Source organism: Mastomys coucha, unplaced genomic scaffold, assembly GCF_008632895.1.
Source record: "Mastomys coucha isolate ucsf_1 unplaced genomic scaffold, UCSF_Mcou_1 pScaffold18, whole genome shotgun sequence".
In the NCBI taxonomy this organism is placed as follows: domain Eukaryota; kingdom Metazoa; phylum Chordata; class Mammalia; order Rodentia; family Muridae; genus Mastomys; species Mastomys coucha.
In genome coordinates, this window is record NW_022196900.1 from 18,128,503 (window position 1) to 18,146,357 (window position 17,855).

Sequence of the window (17,855 nt, forward strand, 5' to 3'; positions counted from 1 at the left end):
GTTTTGAAGGCATGCAGGGGTCATGAAGAACAGTTGAGGCTTTGGCACTGTGAGAGGCCATGAGAAGCCATTGGTGAAGGTGCAACCTCAGTTGTAGTTGAAGGCCCAGGCCTGAAAGGGTCATAAAAGAAGCTGAGAATTATAAACATGAAAAGAGCCTATGAGAGACTATTGGTGAAGCCTAGTTGCAACAGATGACCCCAGCATATTGGAGATGCCAGTACCATGGGATAATCACCAAGAACAGCAGTGGCAGTGGAGTGGAGTCAATCAGAGCCTAGAGTGTACAGAGGGTGGAGCTGGAGAAGTGATGCCAGCCCTTTGGAGCAGTCCAGAAGATCATGTGTGGATCCCAGACAATGGAACAAAAAGCTGTGAAGCTGAAGTTGACTTGGAGGCCTCTAGATGTTAAAGATGCCAGAGCACTGGGATATCTGCTTAGGAAAGCTGCTAACAGGGAGTGGAACCAGCCCAGGAAAGAAGTTTGATGCAGTCGACAAAGATGGAAAAGCAGTTGGAGATCTGAAGACCACTTTGACATCAGATATGGAGATGCAGAGTTTGGAGTTTGCCCAGCTGGTTTCCTGTTTTGCTTTGGAGATTACAGTGAAGTGATCAGATGGATCTCAGAAGAGACTTGAACTTTGGACTTTTAGCATTGTTGAGACTGCTATCGTGATGGAGACTTTGGAAGTTGGACACAATAAAAAATGTGTTTTTATTATGCTATGTTTAGGTATGCCCCCCCTAGACGCATGGGTTTGAAAAAGCCTATGGGGCCAGGGAGTGGAATGTGGTGGTTGGTATATGCTTGGTGCAGGAAGTGGCAGTATTAAGAGTTGTGGCCTTGTTGGAGGAAATGTGTCACTGTGGACCCTCCTAACCATGTGGGAGCCAGTCTTCTCCTAGAAGACTGAAGATGTAGATGAAGATGTAGAACTCTCGGCTCCTCCTGCACTGTACCTGCCTGGATGCTGCCATGCTCTTACCTTGATGATAATGGACTGAACCTCTGAACCTGTAAGCTAGCCCCAATTAAATGTTGTCCTTACAAGAGTTGCAGTGGTCATGTTGTCTGTTCACAGCAGTAAAACCCTAAGACAGATTTTTAATTGACTTACATTAAAATTATTTAATTATAGATGTTTTGTCTTCATGTATGCCATGTGTACTACACACATGCTGGGTATCTACAGAGGCCAAAGAAAGGGTATTGGTTCCTTGGGACTGGAGTTACAGATGATTGTGAGCTGATAGGTAAGTACTGGCAATTAAACCCAGGCCCTAAATGTCCTTTACCACTTGAGCTATCTCCCCAGGCCCTCATGAATGTCTTTTTATTCTATATTCTAGTCATGATTTTAAAAATTTATGTGTATTATATGAGTGCTTTGTCTGCATGTGTATGTGCACCACACATATGCCTAATACCCACAAAGACAGAAGAGGGTACTGGATCCTCTGGAAATGGACAGAGTTAGGGATGGTTATGAGGTACCATGTAGATGCTGGGGTCTGAACCCAGGTGCTCTTTTTAAGAGCAGCAAGTGCTTTCAAGGGATGAGTCATCTCTCTAGCACTAGTCACCATTTCTATTAGCACTGCTGTTCCCTCTGATTTCCTTCCTACCCTCCCTCCAGGCTGCGTCTTCCTCTTCTTTTGCTTATTCTAAGTTTCAGTTTCCTGCTTAGTTATTTTTCCTCATTCTGATCCACCACTTCCATGGTGATTGGTGTCCAATTCCCATGGTTTGTCTCTGTAGTCATAGCGACTTCAGTTAAGTGTACTTCCTGGTCTATCACCTGTCTCTGATACTTCAGTGGTGCTCTTTGACTTTCAGGATGAAGTCCTTGCTTTCCTAGGCTTCCCACTAACTTTCTTGTAACTCTCTCTGCTCTCCTCTCCCATCAGCTGCTGCCAGTCGTCTCCCTCGTTCCTGACTGATATCCCAGGAATACAGAACTGCTATGCTTCCAGCTGCTTGATTCCTTGCCATTGCTTATGATGTGCCAGCTGCTTGGCATGTGCTGACACTCCTTAGAGCATCTGGGATGACCTAGCTGACTCTGATTCAGCCATTAGGACTCCACTCAGTCACTGCCTTCATTGGAATTGTCTCTGATCTGTGACTTGGTTATTTGTTCTCCTGTGTGTTCTGGCAACTCTGAGTTTCCCTCTGCTCTTGCTCTGATCACACTGTATAAAGTTATTGCATTTTCCTGCTTCGTGGGTTTCTTATCTTCCTCAGGTTGGGATCCCTAGACCTCAGGTATAGCTTGTATTCAGCATGTGTCTGTGGAAGGAACAGAGCTTTGTAGGGATCTTCATGCCCAGCTGTCAGGCTCTTCCTGTCCTGAAGGTCTATTCTGTAGTTTCTATTTGGGCCTCCACTTGCCTCTTTCTTTTGCCTCCATTAGCACCAGGCCTGCTTCTGCTTTCTAAGTGCTGAGATTAAGTGTGTGCACCACCACACCTGGCCAGTTCCCATTTTATCATAATCCTTTATTGAACAATTGCTCTGACCAGAGTTGTTTGGAGTTTTGACCTCAATCTTGCCACTCCCTTCAGCAATATGTAAGACCTACAAGACAAGGTGCCATGCCTTAGAACTCCTTGACTGAACTCCTCTCTCTCTAAATACTGCAGGTGGTTCCTCAACTTTTGAGCTTCTCTTTCTCTTTTTTTCTCTCTTTCTGAATACCACCCTCACTCTACCACTATTTTTTTTTTGGGGTGGGGTTGTTGAATCAACATCTGTCCTGGCTCTTCTCTTTATGATATTGTTTTGGTTATCTGTTCTTCCTCTTTTTAGGCCTCTATTTATTGAGTTTAAAAACAAGGCCAAGTCTGTCTTTAGAGGCACTGCACTTAGCACAAAAGGTAGTGTTTATTGAATAGATGGACTGTTGCATAGTTAAGATACATGCATAAATGGATGGACTTGTGGTAGGCTGGGTGGCTAATTAGTCAAATGGATTAATGGAAGGATGAGTGAATGGATAGATGGATGTGTGAATAGGTGGATGGATGGGTGGATGGACAGATAGAACTTTAAGTAGTCATTTCAAACCCAGGTCTTTGATCATCAAGAGTGAGTTTATTCTTGTTTTCTCCAATGGAAAAATAAAATTTCAATAGAACACAAGAAGTAACACTTCTTTCTCTTGGGAGAGTTTCACTACTGAATTGAGGAGGAAGTGCAGTTGCTGGTCTCAGCCCCTACTTTGCAGCTGTCAAAGAGACAGTCAAAGCATTCCTGGATTATAGTAATGTCTTGATGGCTAGAGAAAACTCCGTATACTGGTCCTCCCTCCATCTTCAGTTCTGATGCTTATACCAAGTTTGAGTTGTTTGAAACAATATGGTTGACAATCCTTCTTCTAAAGGGTGGGGTCATATTGCATAATTCATGGCTCTGTTGTCATGAACAACAACAATAACACCAAGCAGTGGTGGCACACCTATAATCTTAGCACTTGGGAGGTAGAGGTAGGTGGATCTTTGTGAGTTTGAAGCTAGCCTGGCCTACAGAGTGAGTTACAGGACAACCAAGTCTACACAGAGAGACCCTGTCTCAAAAAGAAAAAAACCATAGACATTACTGCCAAATGGTCTGTCTCTGGACTATAGACCCATTGAAAGTAAGGTTTCTTTGGGCCTTGAGCTCTTGTAATCCCTGCCTTTCTACCTTCTCCTGAATTTGTATTTTTGCACCATGGGTATAAATACAAGGTAATGGTCCATCCTGCACAGCCCTCAGGCCTGGATTAGAAACTGAAGATATAGGGATTAGCTAGTATGACTACAGACCAGAAACCTATATTCCATCCTGGCCTTTACTTGCTGGTGCTAAGTGTCTGCTTGTATGGAGAAAGAGAAAGATATGGGAATTTATCTTTTGAGTTAGGAATACAGAGTTTACAACTTTATGCATGACTTGTGGCTGGTTCCCCCTACTTGCCAAAAACAAGGGAGTTTCCATTGCAAAACTTAGGGTTGTAAAACTGAGGCTTCCTGAAAAATTCCTTTAAAAAGAATTTGGCCTTTAGGAAATAGAAAAAACCTGGGGAATCAGGCTCTGTACCACAGGAAGGGACCCTGGGGATAGAGTTAATTATTCCCAAACTATAGTTAGCCAGGATTGCTAGTTATGCTTAGATACCTGGACCCTGGACTACATAAAAATAGGAATTAACCAATTCATCAGCCCATTGGCTGACAAAACTTGTGTCAGTCCAAATTCATGTGAAAAGACTTAGAAGGGGCTAAAACTTGTTTAATATCCAAACCCTTTAACCTAGGCACTTCCCCTTCTACTGATGTCTTCTATTCTGCCTCATGGGTTAATTCATCTGGATAACAGCAATATTACCAAGCCTGTGAGACTGTGGGCATGTGCTAATGATTTGGCTAGCTGCTTCTTTCCTGATGCTTTCCAGACTAAGTAGACAGTCAGTGATCAGAATCTAGAGGTATTACAATTTCTGTTTCTGAATTAAAACAAGTTAGATTCCCTTGTAGAAAGGATCCTACAAAATTGGAAAGACTTATTAGACTTATGAGATAAAACTATGTATGGCTTTGGGAAAAAAAAACAACCTTGTTAATTCTGTACTAATTGATCACGAGTAATAAAAAGCATCTTGCCAAGTCAGGCAGTGGTGGCACACACCTTTAATCCCAGCACTTGGGAGGCAGAGGCAGGTGGATTTCTGGGTTCGAGGCCAGCCTGGTCTACAGAGTGAGTTCCAGGGCAGCCAGGGCTACACAGAGAAACCCTGTCTCAACAACAACAACAACAAAAACAAAAAACAAAAACAAAAACAAAAAGCATCTTGCCATAGTTGGGGAGGAAAAAACCTCCAAAGACATAAGTCAGAGAATTGGTACAGTGCTTGTTCTCCTCGTCTCCCTGGGCTAACTACTCTGCTCTCTGCACTGACTGCACCTTTCTCATTCTGATTGGATTAACAACGAGGCCCTGAAATCTTAAACAGGAGTCCATGATTTCATTCACTAAAACCAGTGGGGAATGTAACAGGGTCCCAGACCTTGGTAGGCTTCCAGACCTTAGCACAACTGACTCCATGTTGGAAGTGCCATTCAGGCTGTAAGACTCAGCATAGATAGCACCATCCAGCAAAATGAAAATGAAGGTCTAAATTCATCAGAGTCCATATTGTTTTGGGGACAGTCTCTAAATGTACTAACCTTTTCCCCTCCTCTGTAGTTCTGCTTCTGGATAACTGTTCTTGTTAACTGATGTCAACTCAGAACATGATTTTTGTGCCTAAAACGCTCACCATGAGAAAGGCTCAGGGCTACACTGGGTCTCAAACATCCAGTGTATGTGGTCACGGACCTGCTAATAAAGACTTTCAGTTGGTTTTCTCTGGTGAATACCCACAACAGAACATATTAAAAAATTCGTTGGTCTGCTTCAGTTGATCTAATAATGAAGAGCTAATACAGATAGCTTTCAAAGTGTCAAGAGAAAGCAAGTATTGCTTACCTTGTGAAGAAAACTCATACTTGGTGGGAATGCAAATTAATAGAGCCATTGTGGAACTCAGTATAGAAGCAACCCAATATATTACAAATAAAATTACCATATGATTATATGACCCTTAATTCTGGGCACATAGCCAGAGAAATTAAAATCACCATCTCAAAGAGCTGTATTTGTGACTACATCCACTGCAGTGTTATTATGCAAGATATGGAAACAACCCAATCATCCTATGCTTGATGAACTCATAAAAAATGTGAGCAAACGTCACGGAACAATACTCACTCCTAAAAGAATCTTGACATCTGATGTTAGGATGGATCATCTAGAAGGACACTGTGGCTAAGTAAGAGAGGCCTGGCACAAGAAGACACGGTTCTCTGTGATGGGGAGTTTTGTGAACCTGAAACAGTCTAGAGTCACCTGGGAAGAAGGTCTCGTTCTATTGATCATGTTGGCCTGTGGCAGCCTGCCTTGATGGTTTTGAGGTGGGAAGACTTACCCTGTCTGTGGTGGGTGGCAGAATTCCACAGGCAGAAAGTGAGCCAACTGACCAGTTGCTCTGACTTCTCCCCAATAACATTCTGTCACTTGGAATTGTGAGCTAAAATAAACCAGCTCTCTTCCAGTGGGGTTTTATCAGGGTATTTTGTCTCAGAAACTGGAAAGCAGGACATTCAGTTATGTGTATAATTTTAAAAGTTCAATTCATGGGAACACACAGTAGAAAGATCCATCTTTCTGCCAGTCAGGGTTGAGAAATGGAGATATCTTGGTCACAGGGAACAAGTATCAGTTACAAGAGTTAACTCTAGGAGACTTGATACTATGAGGCTGACTGCAGCGAGTCGTAATTACTGGATACTTGGAAATATGCTGAGATGGTAGATCTTAGATATTATCTCCCAACACAGAAAGTAAAGCTGTGGTTTGGTAGTCATCTTCCAGTGCATACATCAAAACATCACACTCTGTCTCAAATACATGAATGCTTTATTATACTTTATACACTTGGGGAAAATAATTCTCCAAGTTCAACAAGGACTCTCTAGTAGCAGTAACATATACAGATTTAACACTTCTATACCAGACATCCATGAAGTCTTTACAATGCACCATTTCTGTGGGATAGATGAAATTATTCCTTGTTGTAATGATAGTGTTATAGAGGGGTGAGGGTTAAGGTTACACAATAGAAAAGCAGGAGCCGAGCTTTTTACTTGTTACTCCCATACCTTACATGTTTCGAAACAGTGCCATTCCAGGTAATAAATGGCAACTGGTGCATTTCCAGGAGAGAAAAGGTAGGTGGTAGCCACACCGTTCTTCTGTGGTGGTGGTGTATTGTACATCCAAACCCAGAGGAAGCAAAGCAAAATTAGTACTTCTCCAGGCTCTCCCTGGAGAGAGAGGCAGGCACCAGAACTCTGCACCTGGCAGGGTCCTGAGTCTCACCCTTCCTGTGTGTGCTCTGTGCACATATGAAAGGTGACACACACTATAGGGAGCTGCAGGAGGAAATCAAAGTCTTTGTCTCTTCCCATTTTGTCCAAACTGTAAATAAATCCATTTTTCTTTACCAATTTTTGATTACCAATTATGTATTGTTATATATTGCAAATGATATATTGGAATGCAGAGAAACTAAAGTGGTAGGCTATGGACCCAGGTGTCTTCTCACACTAGAACATCACCCAGAGCATGCTAGGGTTGGGTTTGCTGTGCTATTAACCTGAATAGAAGTGAATTAACCCGAAGAGAATAAACCTGAGAGAAAATACCCGAGAGAATAAACCCGAAGAGAATTAACCTGAAGAGAATAGAAGTGAGCCACAAGATAGTGCTTGCTGCCATAACACTTGGCATCCCTTTTTCTTTGCGGGCTCTGCTCAGTTATTGTCCCTGAAAGAGCCTTCCCTCATCACCCCATTTAAAATAGCAGCCACATCTCTGGGACACCCAGTTTTTCATCAAGACATTTCTGCCACCTGACATCATGGGACACATGACTATAATACCCCGCCCCTACAACTGGAGAGCAATTTCGCTGGTATCCAGGCTGCTGCCCAGCACCGTATGTACCTGGCACAGAGTAGATTAAGTGAATAAATCTGAGTTCCTAAGAAAATACTTTCACTTCTTCACAGCCCTGCCCTGTCCTCTTAGAGATGCAGTTAACTCATGGAGTTTCCCTTGGTACTAGGTGTGCATACTCCTTGTCTACATTTAAACTCTTGTCCACACTCTTCGAGACAATATTGCTGGGTCTCCACATCTTGCTGTGAATTGTCATTTTCTGAAAAGGCCTCATTCACATGGAAGCAACTGTAGCAACTGACCAGTCAGAAGTCCAGGCCGGGAGACTGGAGCCGTTGTACATCAAGTGCTAAAATGATCTCTAGACAACGTCAGCCCCTCTTAAAAGCCATCAGTGATCCGTCTCGGTATCTGACCCGAAGGAATTATTACCATCAGGCAAAACTTTTGCAATGTGTTCACCGTCAGATCACTAACTCCCACCAACCCCATACCCAAACCAGAGTCCTTTTGAAGAGGGATCCTTTCTCTTCTGTGACTGTGTACCTAATGTCCCCACGAATGTATTAGGCAAATGCATTTATATGACTTTTCGTTCTATACGTACGAACGTTCTTGTAATCTCTTCTGTTGGAGGAGAGTACCATCACATTTGAGGTAACTTCCATGTGAGTTTCTGTGTATTGGTCATTCATATTTGACTCAAGACAAATTCTCTTATTCCTTTTGGGACAAGAGCTGTGTTTTGCAGTTTTCATTTAAATAGAGAAAAGTACTCCGGATCAGGATATAAAAGGATCGTGTAAGAACAATCTAGCACAATGCAATAGCACTCTGTGAGCTCAGGTATGCTCCTGGACACATCTTCGAAGGAAAACTAGAAGAAAGACCAAAACATTGACACAAGCTGGCTAAATTGAGGAAGAAGGAAAAAACAGCCATTTACGCTGTTTCCAGCTTCACCACCTTCAGCCTGGGAATGTACCCTGGTGTGTGAGGCTCTCTGGAGACCTCCCACTCCGAGACTTCCACTGCATTGCTTCCATTTACATTTTGCTTCCGGGTCTGCCAATCTCAGGCATTCTGCAACTGTAATTCTTGTATCTCCTTTTGACCTTATGCTTCATCTTCATCACGAGTCCACATAGTAAAATTTTTAGAAGCACACTGTGACAAAGAGCTGGCTATACTGGGTGTCTTCCTCCCCGTGGAGAATCATTAAGCATGTGCATTTCCGGCTGCAAAATCCTGACTACACTCTATGCAACTTAGTGAAAACCTTGGTTCTGAGCCAGTTCCTCTGCATATACATTATATGTTGGCAACAGGACCTCCAAAACCCATGACGTCACATTGACAGGCCCCACAGACCTGTTGCCAAGACAATGGCCACCATATTCCCAGAATCCATTGGACTCACCTCCCACCTTTACCTGTGACCACATCACCATCCATATATACAAGAGGAATGCCCCTCCCCCCATCCCCTTCTCTCTCTGCCGCCACCTTGTTCCTTTCTCTCCCACTAAACTTTTTACACGTGGAACTGTTTTGGGCCTAGTGTGCTGTGTTCAGACACGAGCCGCTATTCTAACACATCATAATAGCTTTCAGGGTTTAGTATTTTCGTGAGACTCCCGAGTGTGGGAACCAGTGACTCTCTGGTTCTAGTGCCTTCTCTTGGGCTCTTTTCCTTCTCTTAGCTTGCCCCGTTCAACTTTGGTGTGACGGTTTTTGTTTTATATTTTGGTAAGCCAAAGTGTCTTAATACTTCGGGGACATAGACCTGGGTGGCCAGCTACCTGCAACTTGCCTTGATTTTCCCTAAAGCTCAGATTGTATTTTTTTTTTTACCCCATCCATTTATATTTTATTTCTCTGATCCATAAGGCTTATAATAAAACTTTCCTAATTCCCTAAGAGGACCAAGTAGTTAAAAAGCCCAGACTAGCACCTCAGGTGAAGTAGTTAAGAAGTCAGGAAAAGGGACAGTCCCTTCCCCACCTCCCAGGTATTTCTGTTCTACACCTTGGAGTCCTCCCTCTGGTTCAAAAGATCGAGACAAATTTTGGCTTTTGGAGAGAGGCTTATTATATTCCAAAAGGCTAGGGGGAGAATCCAGGATCTCCTCCCAAAAAACAAAGATTTTTCTCCTGCCTTTCTAGAGGGAGGCGGGGATGGGAGGATACAGAAGGACAGACAGCTGTCTTGGATACAGAGAAAAATATTTTGTACTGGCTGTGGGCTGACCCCTGCTTGAGGCACATGGGACTGGATGGGAGGGACCAGTGGGGGCTGTGTGTCCTGCATCAGTTTTCTTATCCCTGAGAAGCCCTCACCCATGACCCAAGTACCTTATAATTTTCATTCATTCAAAACTGTATGTCAAAGTGTGCAAGCCGAGGGCAAGTTCCCAAACTTTTCAATTTCTTGACAAAGTAGTTATCCACTACTGGAAGTGACCATCCTTTTCAAATCTTGCCGGTAACCGGTGTGACTTGGCCTTGCAGGGTGACAGGCTTCATTTTCTTGGCTGTCTGTGAAATTGAACACAGGTCCATTTTTGATACTTCCGCTTTCTTGTCTCCTTGTGAGCATTGCTTGCCTTTCATGCCTATTTTTAATCCATTCACACGGACTCTTTATTAAACTGTAGCAGAATAAAACAGACCATCATAGAGTGACGTTAAAGAAAAATCGTTGTCATTCTTTCTCACTATCTACTTTTCTTCCACATTTTTTTTCATTCTGTCCTTTTCACAAGGGCTTAGCCTGTTTCTGATTACCAAACAAGAAGGTCCTTGGTCCCCATCTTTTGCAGATCCAAAAAAGAAAGATTGAAGCAACTTCTCAATTGATAGAGCCTCCAACCCCTTGGGGAGTGAGGCCCTTTGAGGGGTGTACTGAAGAAAGGATGTGCCCATTAGAAACATCCTGTCTGACATGGAGGCGACAAACCTACAAAAACGGAGGGATCTGGCTTCTCTTGTGGAGACTCTGCACAAGGAAGAGAGGAGATGCTGGTTTGGCCTCTCAGGTGGCTGGTGTCTACAGCATGGAACTTGGAATGCATACTCAATAGGAAGGGCTATGAGGACTTGGCTCCCACTTCATCATGGGTCAGCTGTGGCAAAAGCAGCCCAGAAATGGAGAACCAGTCAGATCCCTTTCTCCTTGGGTTTTGGGGTCACAGAAACAGTGGCTGAGCAGCACCTACACACAGCCAGAAGAAAGAACAGGGTACGCTCTAGTCCCTCAAGGATAGGATTTACAAGGAGGATGGAGGCTACATCTGGACAGCCCTGTGGGGTATGGCTCTGGAGGTCAAGGCGAGGCAGCCTCGGTGCCTCCATGGAAGACCAAGTAGCCTGCCACGATGGGCAAGACTGCTTCAGCAGAGCATAACCAGTGCAGCGGGCTGTGTGGGAGCTCATGAGAGAACGAGGGTTCTCCTAATGTAAGCTCTGAGTGTAGAGAAGTCAGAGGAATCCAGGACTTTCAGCAAACTTGACCTTCCTTGGTCTCTGAAACGCCAGAAGCTACTAGAGACCTGTGCCTAATAAGTTGGCCAAAAAACATGCTTTGTAGAAATGAGGGGTTGGGGGATACCGGTCAGCAATGTCCTGTCATTGTGGGAATCACCCTGGGAGGGTTCAGCATGAAAGTCTCCTGCTGGGTATCCAGTATATGTTTGTAAGGAGACTCGAGCCCAATCGACCACATTCTTAGGACTTATCTCATTCTTCACTCGAATCTCAGTGGCAAGGGTTCCAGGCACTGTGGGGACTGGAATGAGCTGGTGGCAGAAAATAAAAAACAAGTCAGGGTCAGAGTGACCTATAGGCAAGACTTGACTCCCTACCTTAGGTGTCATGAATGACAATCACCACGCTCCAAGGCTCTCCTGGAGGAGCTGCTGGTGATGGCATTTGAGCATCCTAATAAAGTGTCTGCTAGTTGCATATTAACTACCAAGTATTTAAAAGAGGAATGTTCCAATTGGGAAATAGATTTTAAATTGTAGACTTTTAAGTTATATTTTTAAAATTAAAAATGTACTTTTTAATTTTTTTTGTGTGTTTGTGTGTAGTTTACATGTGCCACACATGTATGGAGGTGGTTTCAGAGGCCAAAAGAAGGTGTTAGGATTCCTCAGAGCTGGAGTCATAGGCAGTTCTGAGCCTGATTGCTTTCTGGGACCCAAACCCACATTCTCTGCAAGAGCAGTAAGTTAGTACATTTAACTGTTGAGCCATCTCTCTAGCTGTAAATTGTACTTAATTCTAATGCATTTCAATTTTCAATGCAAAGGGCTAACATAGTGGCCAGTGGCTGTCCAATAGGCAGCAAGGTGCATGGTCTCCATGTGATCATGGAAGCAACTACTCCACACTTCCAATGCAAAACCAGCTCTTATCCCCTCCCAGAGGCTCCATCAAGTCTGGAGACACCAAGTAAACTGTCTGCAGTCCTATTGTAATCCTGAGAGTCTGCAATGGTAGACCAAGTGGAGATGCTAGGAATATTCTAGGTTACCTAGGAAGCCCATGGAACTCAAGGTGGGAGGAGCTCGGGTGACATCAGAGAAATAGGCTACTGCTGGGGATTGGCCAAGTAGTTAAAGGGCAGGTGAATCTGATAATGATGAGAAGAGCGGCCCAGGTTCCTGGGGGCAACAGTTTTGGTCTGCTCAGTTCTTGGGTGTCCCTAAGGTCAAGGTAAGGCTTCATAAAAGCCTTTGACATGGGAGGCAGAGGCAGGCAGATTTCTAAGTTTGAGGCCAGTCTGGTCTACAGACTGAGTTCCAGGACAGCCAGGACTACACAGAGAAACCCTGTCTCGAAAAAACAAAACAAAACAAACAAAAAAAAAGCCTTTGACAAATTCTAAGGTGACTCCAAGGTGCAACAAGACCAGAGTTTGGGCATTTGGGAGTTGTGGTCCATACCCTTGCCCTGGTCCATGCCCAGGCCAGGCAGGGCTTGCTACACAACATAGCTGAAAGTGTCTGCTGCCCAGGACAAGCACTGGGCCCATGATACCAGTGCCTAACTTGCCTAATAAGTATGCAGGCACAAGGCCCATCTCCACAAGTGCTAAGAATAGGGTAAGCACACAGACACCAAAAGCTAAGGTTGAGTCTGTTGTCCTGCCTCTGTCAGTGATCTGGAAAGTCTCACCTGGCCGGCTTACTAAGGAAAAGCTGTGTGCGGGCAAGACTGCTCAGCTGTGTGTTCTGGAACTCTGAAGTTTCCTGAACTCCAGCCCCTTCGCCTTCCTGTGTCTGCTAGTGTCCCACAGAGACTGGAAGCTGGAGGTGACCTGGGTTGGGCCTCAGTGATGCCCCAGCCTCAGCTGCTGTGTTCTCTGGGAACCACTTCCCTAGACGCCTACCTTCCTGGCTGCCTGCTTTTCTCTCTCTCCTTCCCTGGCCACTGTTTCAACATGCGTGCCCTGTGAGGACCCGGATTGTCTCACGCCTCAGATTTTCCTTTTTCTCTTTATCACACAGCATTCTGTACCTTCTAAGAGGCCCCCTCATGCTCCTCCCCCCACCCCCGCCATACACATCCTGCTGCATTGCTTAATAAACATTGTGTCTTTGTGGCTGTTCCCACCACCCTGGCCACATTGCCCTCTGCACCTGCAATTTGACCCTTCATGCCCTCATAAGGCCAAGAAGAGCCCATGTACCAATCCTACCATCATACAATTGTCCCCTGCCACTACTGAATCCACCCTGTTCCAGGGGCATTGGGAGACTGAGGATCCTGTGGCAGGCTGCTCTTCTCAGGCTTGAAAGTCTATCCCACATGCTCATATAAACTGCGAGGTGAGACCCCCACCATCCACCTATTCCACAGAGCAGGGCAATCAGAATACCTTGCAGGGATGACAAAGTGTGTCTCCAGGGCAGCCAATCCAGGTGACACCAGGAGGATCCAGGTCCAGATGTGATGTCTGAGCCATGTTCTACATTAAGAGAACAAAGAGATCTGATGACCAAAGAGGGTGGTTCTAGTTTCACCTGAGTAAATCTTTCCTTTTTGCCCTGGCAGTAATGCCCAGCCAGGGTCAGCTGTGTCTTGGGACCAGTCCTGGAACAGAAGGCTTAGCAGGAAATGGACTTAGGAGGCTCCCTGCAAGTTCTAGTTCTTTTGTGACTTTAGCATTGGAGCCAGCTAGGGCCACTAAAATCTAAAGGTGTTTGGGAAGATGGGTGGCTCCAGAGTCCCTCTGGCCACCTGAGCTTTGAGTTGTCTTTTACAGTTATTTTTATTTTATGTCTATGAGCGTTTTGCCCACATCTGGGCAAGCGCAGCATGTGTGTGCAGTGCCCGAGGAGCCCAGAAGAGAGTGCTAGAATTCAGAGGTTTGCACTCCATCGTGAGGGTTCTAAGAGATGCACTTCTGCAAGAGTAGCCAATGCTCAACCGAAGAGTCACCTACTCAGCTCCCTTGAGCTGCTTTATAGTTACAAATCCAAATGTGGAGGAAGTAAACAGCAATCAGAGACTTAGCTCCAACTGGCTCATGAGCACCACCCTGGGTGGAGTGGCATTGGAATGGGCATGGTGAGGTCACCTGGGAAGAATAAACATCTATGATAAAGCCTCAGGCCCAGCATACATGCTCCATGGGACCCTGCCCAACCTGTACCCTGCCCTCTAGGTCAGGCCAGGACCTAGGGAAATCTCCATCTTTTATCTTCCCTGTTTGCCATGCTTCCCATGTGGTGAGGTGGTTCTGGAAAGGAAGTGATGGCTGTCTCTAGTGCCCTCTAGTGGGGAGAATTGGGGTTGGCTGCCTCGTGTTCCTGCCCTTGGCTGCTTCTGAAGAGTGTGGTACAGATACTGGGGGTGGGGTGGGGGTGGGAGTTTGGCTTAGCTGGTGAAGTGTTTGCCATATAAACACAAGGACCAGAGTTCAATCCCCCAGAACCTATGTTAAAAACCCAAACCAAACCAGCCAACCAAATGAGAAACCAAAACCTAAAAGCCAGGTATAGTGGCACACACTTTGTAATCCAAGTACCAGGGAGGTAGAGGTGGGCAGGTCTCATGCTTACTTGGTGAGGTCCGGACTGGAGAAGAGACCCTGTCTCAAACAAATAAAAACAAGGTATACAAGAGTCCTAAGGAAGGACACCTAAGGTTAGCCCCTGGTACACACACAGACCTGTGTGCACACACAAGCACATCAACATCCGTGCATCCGTGCACAGATATACAGGCAAACCCACAGAAAGGTAGGCTAGGAAGTCACTGACACTATTCCTACAACAGGCTGCCCCACTCCTACCTCCAGCTGCAGAGTGGAAAACCACAGCTGCCTCTGTATGTTCCTTAAGTTAGATCACAGAAAGAGCAGTAGTAAGAGATCAGAATGCACACTGCAATGCACTCTCTCAAAAGCAAAGGCCAGAGTGAGGTCCGGCAGGGTACAGTGTTTTCTCCCTCTAAGAACATCCATCAGATGGTAGAACTGTCTTACATAACTCTCCATCCAACCCTGTAACCTGGGGGCCACTGTACCTATTTAACAGACAAAGAAATGGAGGTCCAATAAGGTTTAAGCCTTCCCTGGCCTTGATCTGGCTAATGAATAGGAAAAAAATTTGAACTCGGGTTTTATTTGAAATTTGTCATAATCAATTGTCAGGGAAAGGGAGTTTGAGGGGATGAGAAACTGATTTTGAGGCACTTTCCCAATCTCCCGTGGTCATAGGTATTGGGAGATGGCCAGGAAAGACTCTAAATCCACATGCCTCTCCTGTGCCCCAGGTCTTCTTCTACCTGTAAAGCCTGAGTTCTCCCTTCTAGCTGACTTTAGTGGCTAGATTAGAGCCTCTGCCCGCAAGGAGGCTCTATATTCTTACCAAAGGCCCATCCTTTTATCTCTGTCACCACGGGATCTGCACCAGGCAGTTTCTAGAAGAGTGACTTCAACTTCGTCTTCTTTGCAAGTCAGATACATCTCAGTGTTCTAAGAGCTAGGAAGAGCCTGAAAATGAAACAGCTGATCACCCCTCTCCTCTCCTCAAATGCTCAGGGACATGTCCCCTGACTCAGCAATCCAGAGGCACTGCTCTGTGCCCCTGCCACCAGTATGACTGTTGAGGATTCAAACTGCCACCAGAGTCCAACCAAAAGGCTTCTCTGACATCACTGGTGATGCCAGAACATTCTATGGTCCAGGGCCAACGGACAGCAACTGTCCCTCTGAGGGACTGTTTTTCATTAAAAATCCCCATGGACATGCTTCTGTGATAAATATTTGAAGTATAACATGTATGAGAGCACACCCATTTACACATGCATTTGGTGGGGTTTTGATATACTTATGTATCTTCTATCTTTATATAATCTATATGATCAATTTAAGGACTGTTTTTAGCATCCTAAGAGATTCTCTGCATCCTTAATTACTTTTCTACCCACCCTTAGTTTTAGGAATTTACCCATGTGTCTGATACACATGTGTGCATATGTGTGCATGTGAGAGTGCACACAGACACACACACACAGACACACACACACACATACTTTTAAACGGAGAACATAATTAGCAATGAGTAATTTTTCTGTTCCTTCTAGCTAGTCTGAAACGTAAAGTCTGGCTGATCTCTGGTCTGGTACCTGTGCCAGGGCATCAGGGCAGTAACCCAAAGCTTTGTCGTGATCTGTTTCAGGACTCACTGGGTGATCCTTGGACATCTGCCCCACAGACTCCCAGCTGCCCCAATCTACCTGCTTCTCAGGGTGACTGAACTCCTTCTGAGAAAACATACTCTGGGGAGCTCTAAGTGAGGACTTGGACTTTCCTGCTAGCCCATGGGGTATGCTGATTTTAATAAGGCCTCAGTCTATCCCCGGGGAAATGACGACAGCTGGGACACAGCTGGATTGCCTCCAAACCTTGCAACCAGTCACAGACTGTCAGGGAAGGAAGTCACTCTGGGCTCTGTTTTGGGCCGTAGCGGCTGTGTGGCATAAGCTTGGGTGTTCACAGTAGGCATTAGGTTTATTTCTGTACATTTGGGGTGTTGTAGGGGTCAAACTCTTGTTCTTATCCTTCCGTAAAAACGAGAGACAAGCTTGTTTCTTTTTTTCTCAGAAGATCCTATTTTTTTTTAAAATTTTATCAGTTGATTGTGTGTAGTGTGTGTGTGTATGTGTGTGTGTGTGTGTGTGTGTGTGTGGCACACATGTGACAGTCAGAGGACAGTCACATGTCAGTTCTCCCTTGCCACGAGTCCTTGCCACTCTCCTTTCCCCATCCATCCTCCTGTCTCGCTTTAGGCAGTAGCTCTTTGTGTGGTACAGGTTGGTTTTAAGCTTCAGACTTTTTCCTTCAGCCTCCTGAGTGCTGATATTCCAGACACTCCTTGGACTTTTTCTGTTGGATTTAGAGCAGTGGCCTATGATTCTCAACTTGTCACACCCCCTCTTTGTTTCTATTTTTTGTTTTATTTTTAAAATTAGGATAAAATCCACTCATCCTAAAATAAATCTTTTATTTATTTTTTAAGTCAGTACCAAAAGAAATATTTTTGTTAAGAGTCTTGGAGGCCGACATTTAAAGTTTGTACATGTCTTTGGAAGGACATAGAAAATGCATACAATGAGCTACGTGGAAACGGCTTCCCTTACCAGCATTGAAACAAAATTAGCGTAAAAGAATATAAATACAAGTGTGCAGGCAGTGGTCCCAGGATCTTCGAGGTGAGCTAGATTCTTGATCTCTGTAGTTACCAGTGAAAATGAGCCCAAGGTGGTTGTCTCTTGGTTACTATGACATCTTTCTGTCCATCAAAGAGCAAACTCATACCAAGATTCCAGCAGAAACACCCGTTTTAGCACAGCTGATAGTCACACTGCAAGGGGCATAAGGCAGCCTAAAAGTGCGGGATCCGTTGTTGTTATTATAAAGTTTTAAGTAAACAACTCTTTATCGAAAGGATATCTATAGCAGTGTTTCCAGTTCCTAGGACAGACACTCAAGAAATGGTTTCGCATCAACGATGGTGTGTTTTCCACGTACTCTAATCCAGCATTTCTCAAGCTCAGCACACATACAAGCCTCCTGGGAGCAGAGAAGATGCGGATTCGGAGTCGGGAGTGGAACTCCATGTCTCAGTTTCTAACAAGGCATACAGTGCTGGGTATGTGAGGGTCGGGCCTTGAACTGTTAATTGGTACTGGCAGAGCAGAAGGAGTTACTCCAAGCTACCACAAGAGGGTGCCCCGAGCAAACAGTTCTGCAGCTACGTAGCCTAGCACAGCTCCATCCGCCTCCTACCCCCAAC

The 17,855-nt window shown here is 44.9% G+C and overlaps 2 long non-coding RNA genes across 3 annotated transcripts in view; one reads left to right on the plus strand and one right to left on the minus strand.

Annotated features, from left to right (window-relative positions):
• Window positions 1-6,485: 6,485 nt before the first annotated feature.
• On the minus strand, window positions 6,486-15,791 carry LOC116096057. The gene is made up of 3 exons (XR_004120819.1): window positions 15,426-15,791; window positions 13,430-13,519; window positions 6,486-11,342 (listed from the first exon to the last, which is right to left on the minus strand). It is a non-coding gene; the product is annotated as an uncharacterized LOC116096057 (long non-coding RNA).
• Window positions 15,745-17,855, plus strand: part of LOC116096058 — a 10,796-nt gene continuing 8,685 nt past the window's right edge. Inside the window, exons 1-3 of one of the 2 annotated variants that reach the window (XR_004120820.1) lie at window positions 15,745-15,837; window positions 16,239-16,385; window positions 17,531-17,711. This is a non-coding gene — a long non-coding RNA (uncharacterized LOC116096058). Of the gene's footprint in view, window positions 15,871-16,238; window positions 16,386-17,530; window positions 17,712-17,855 lie in introns of both variants that reach the window. The other variant, XR_004120821.1, reaches the window with a different exon arrangement.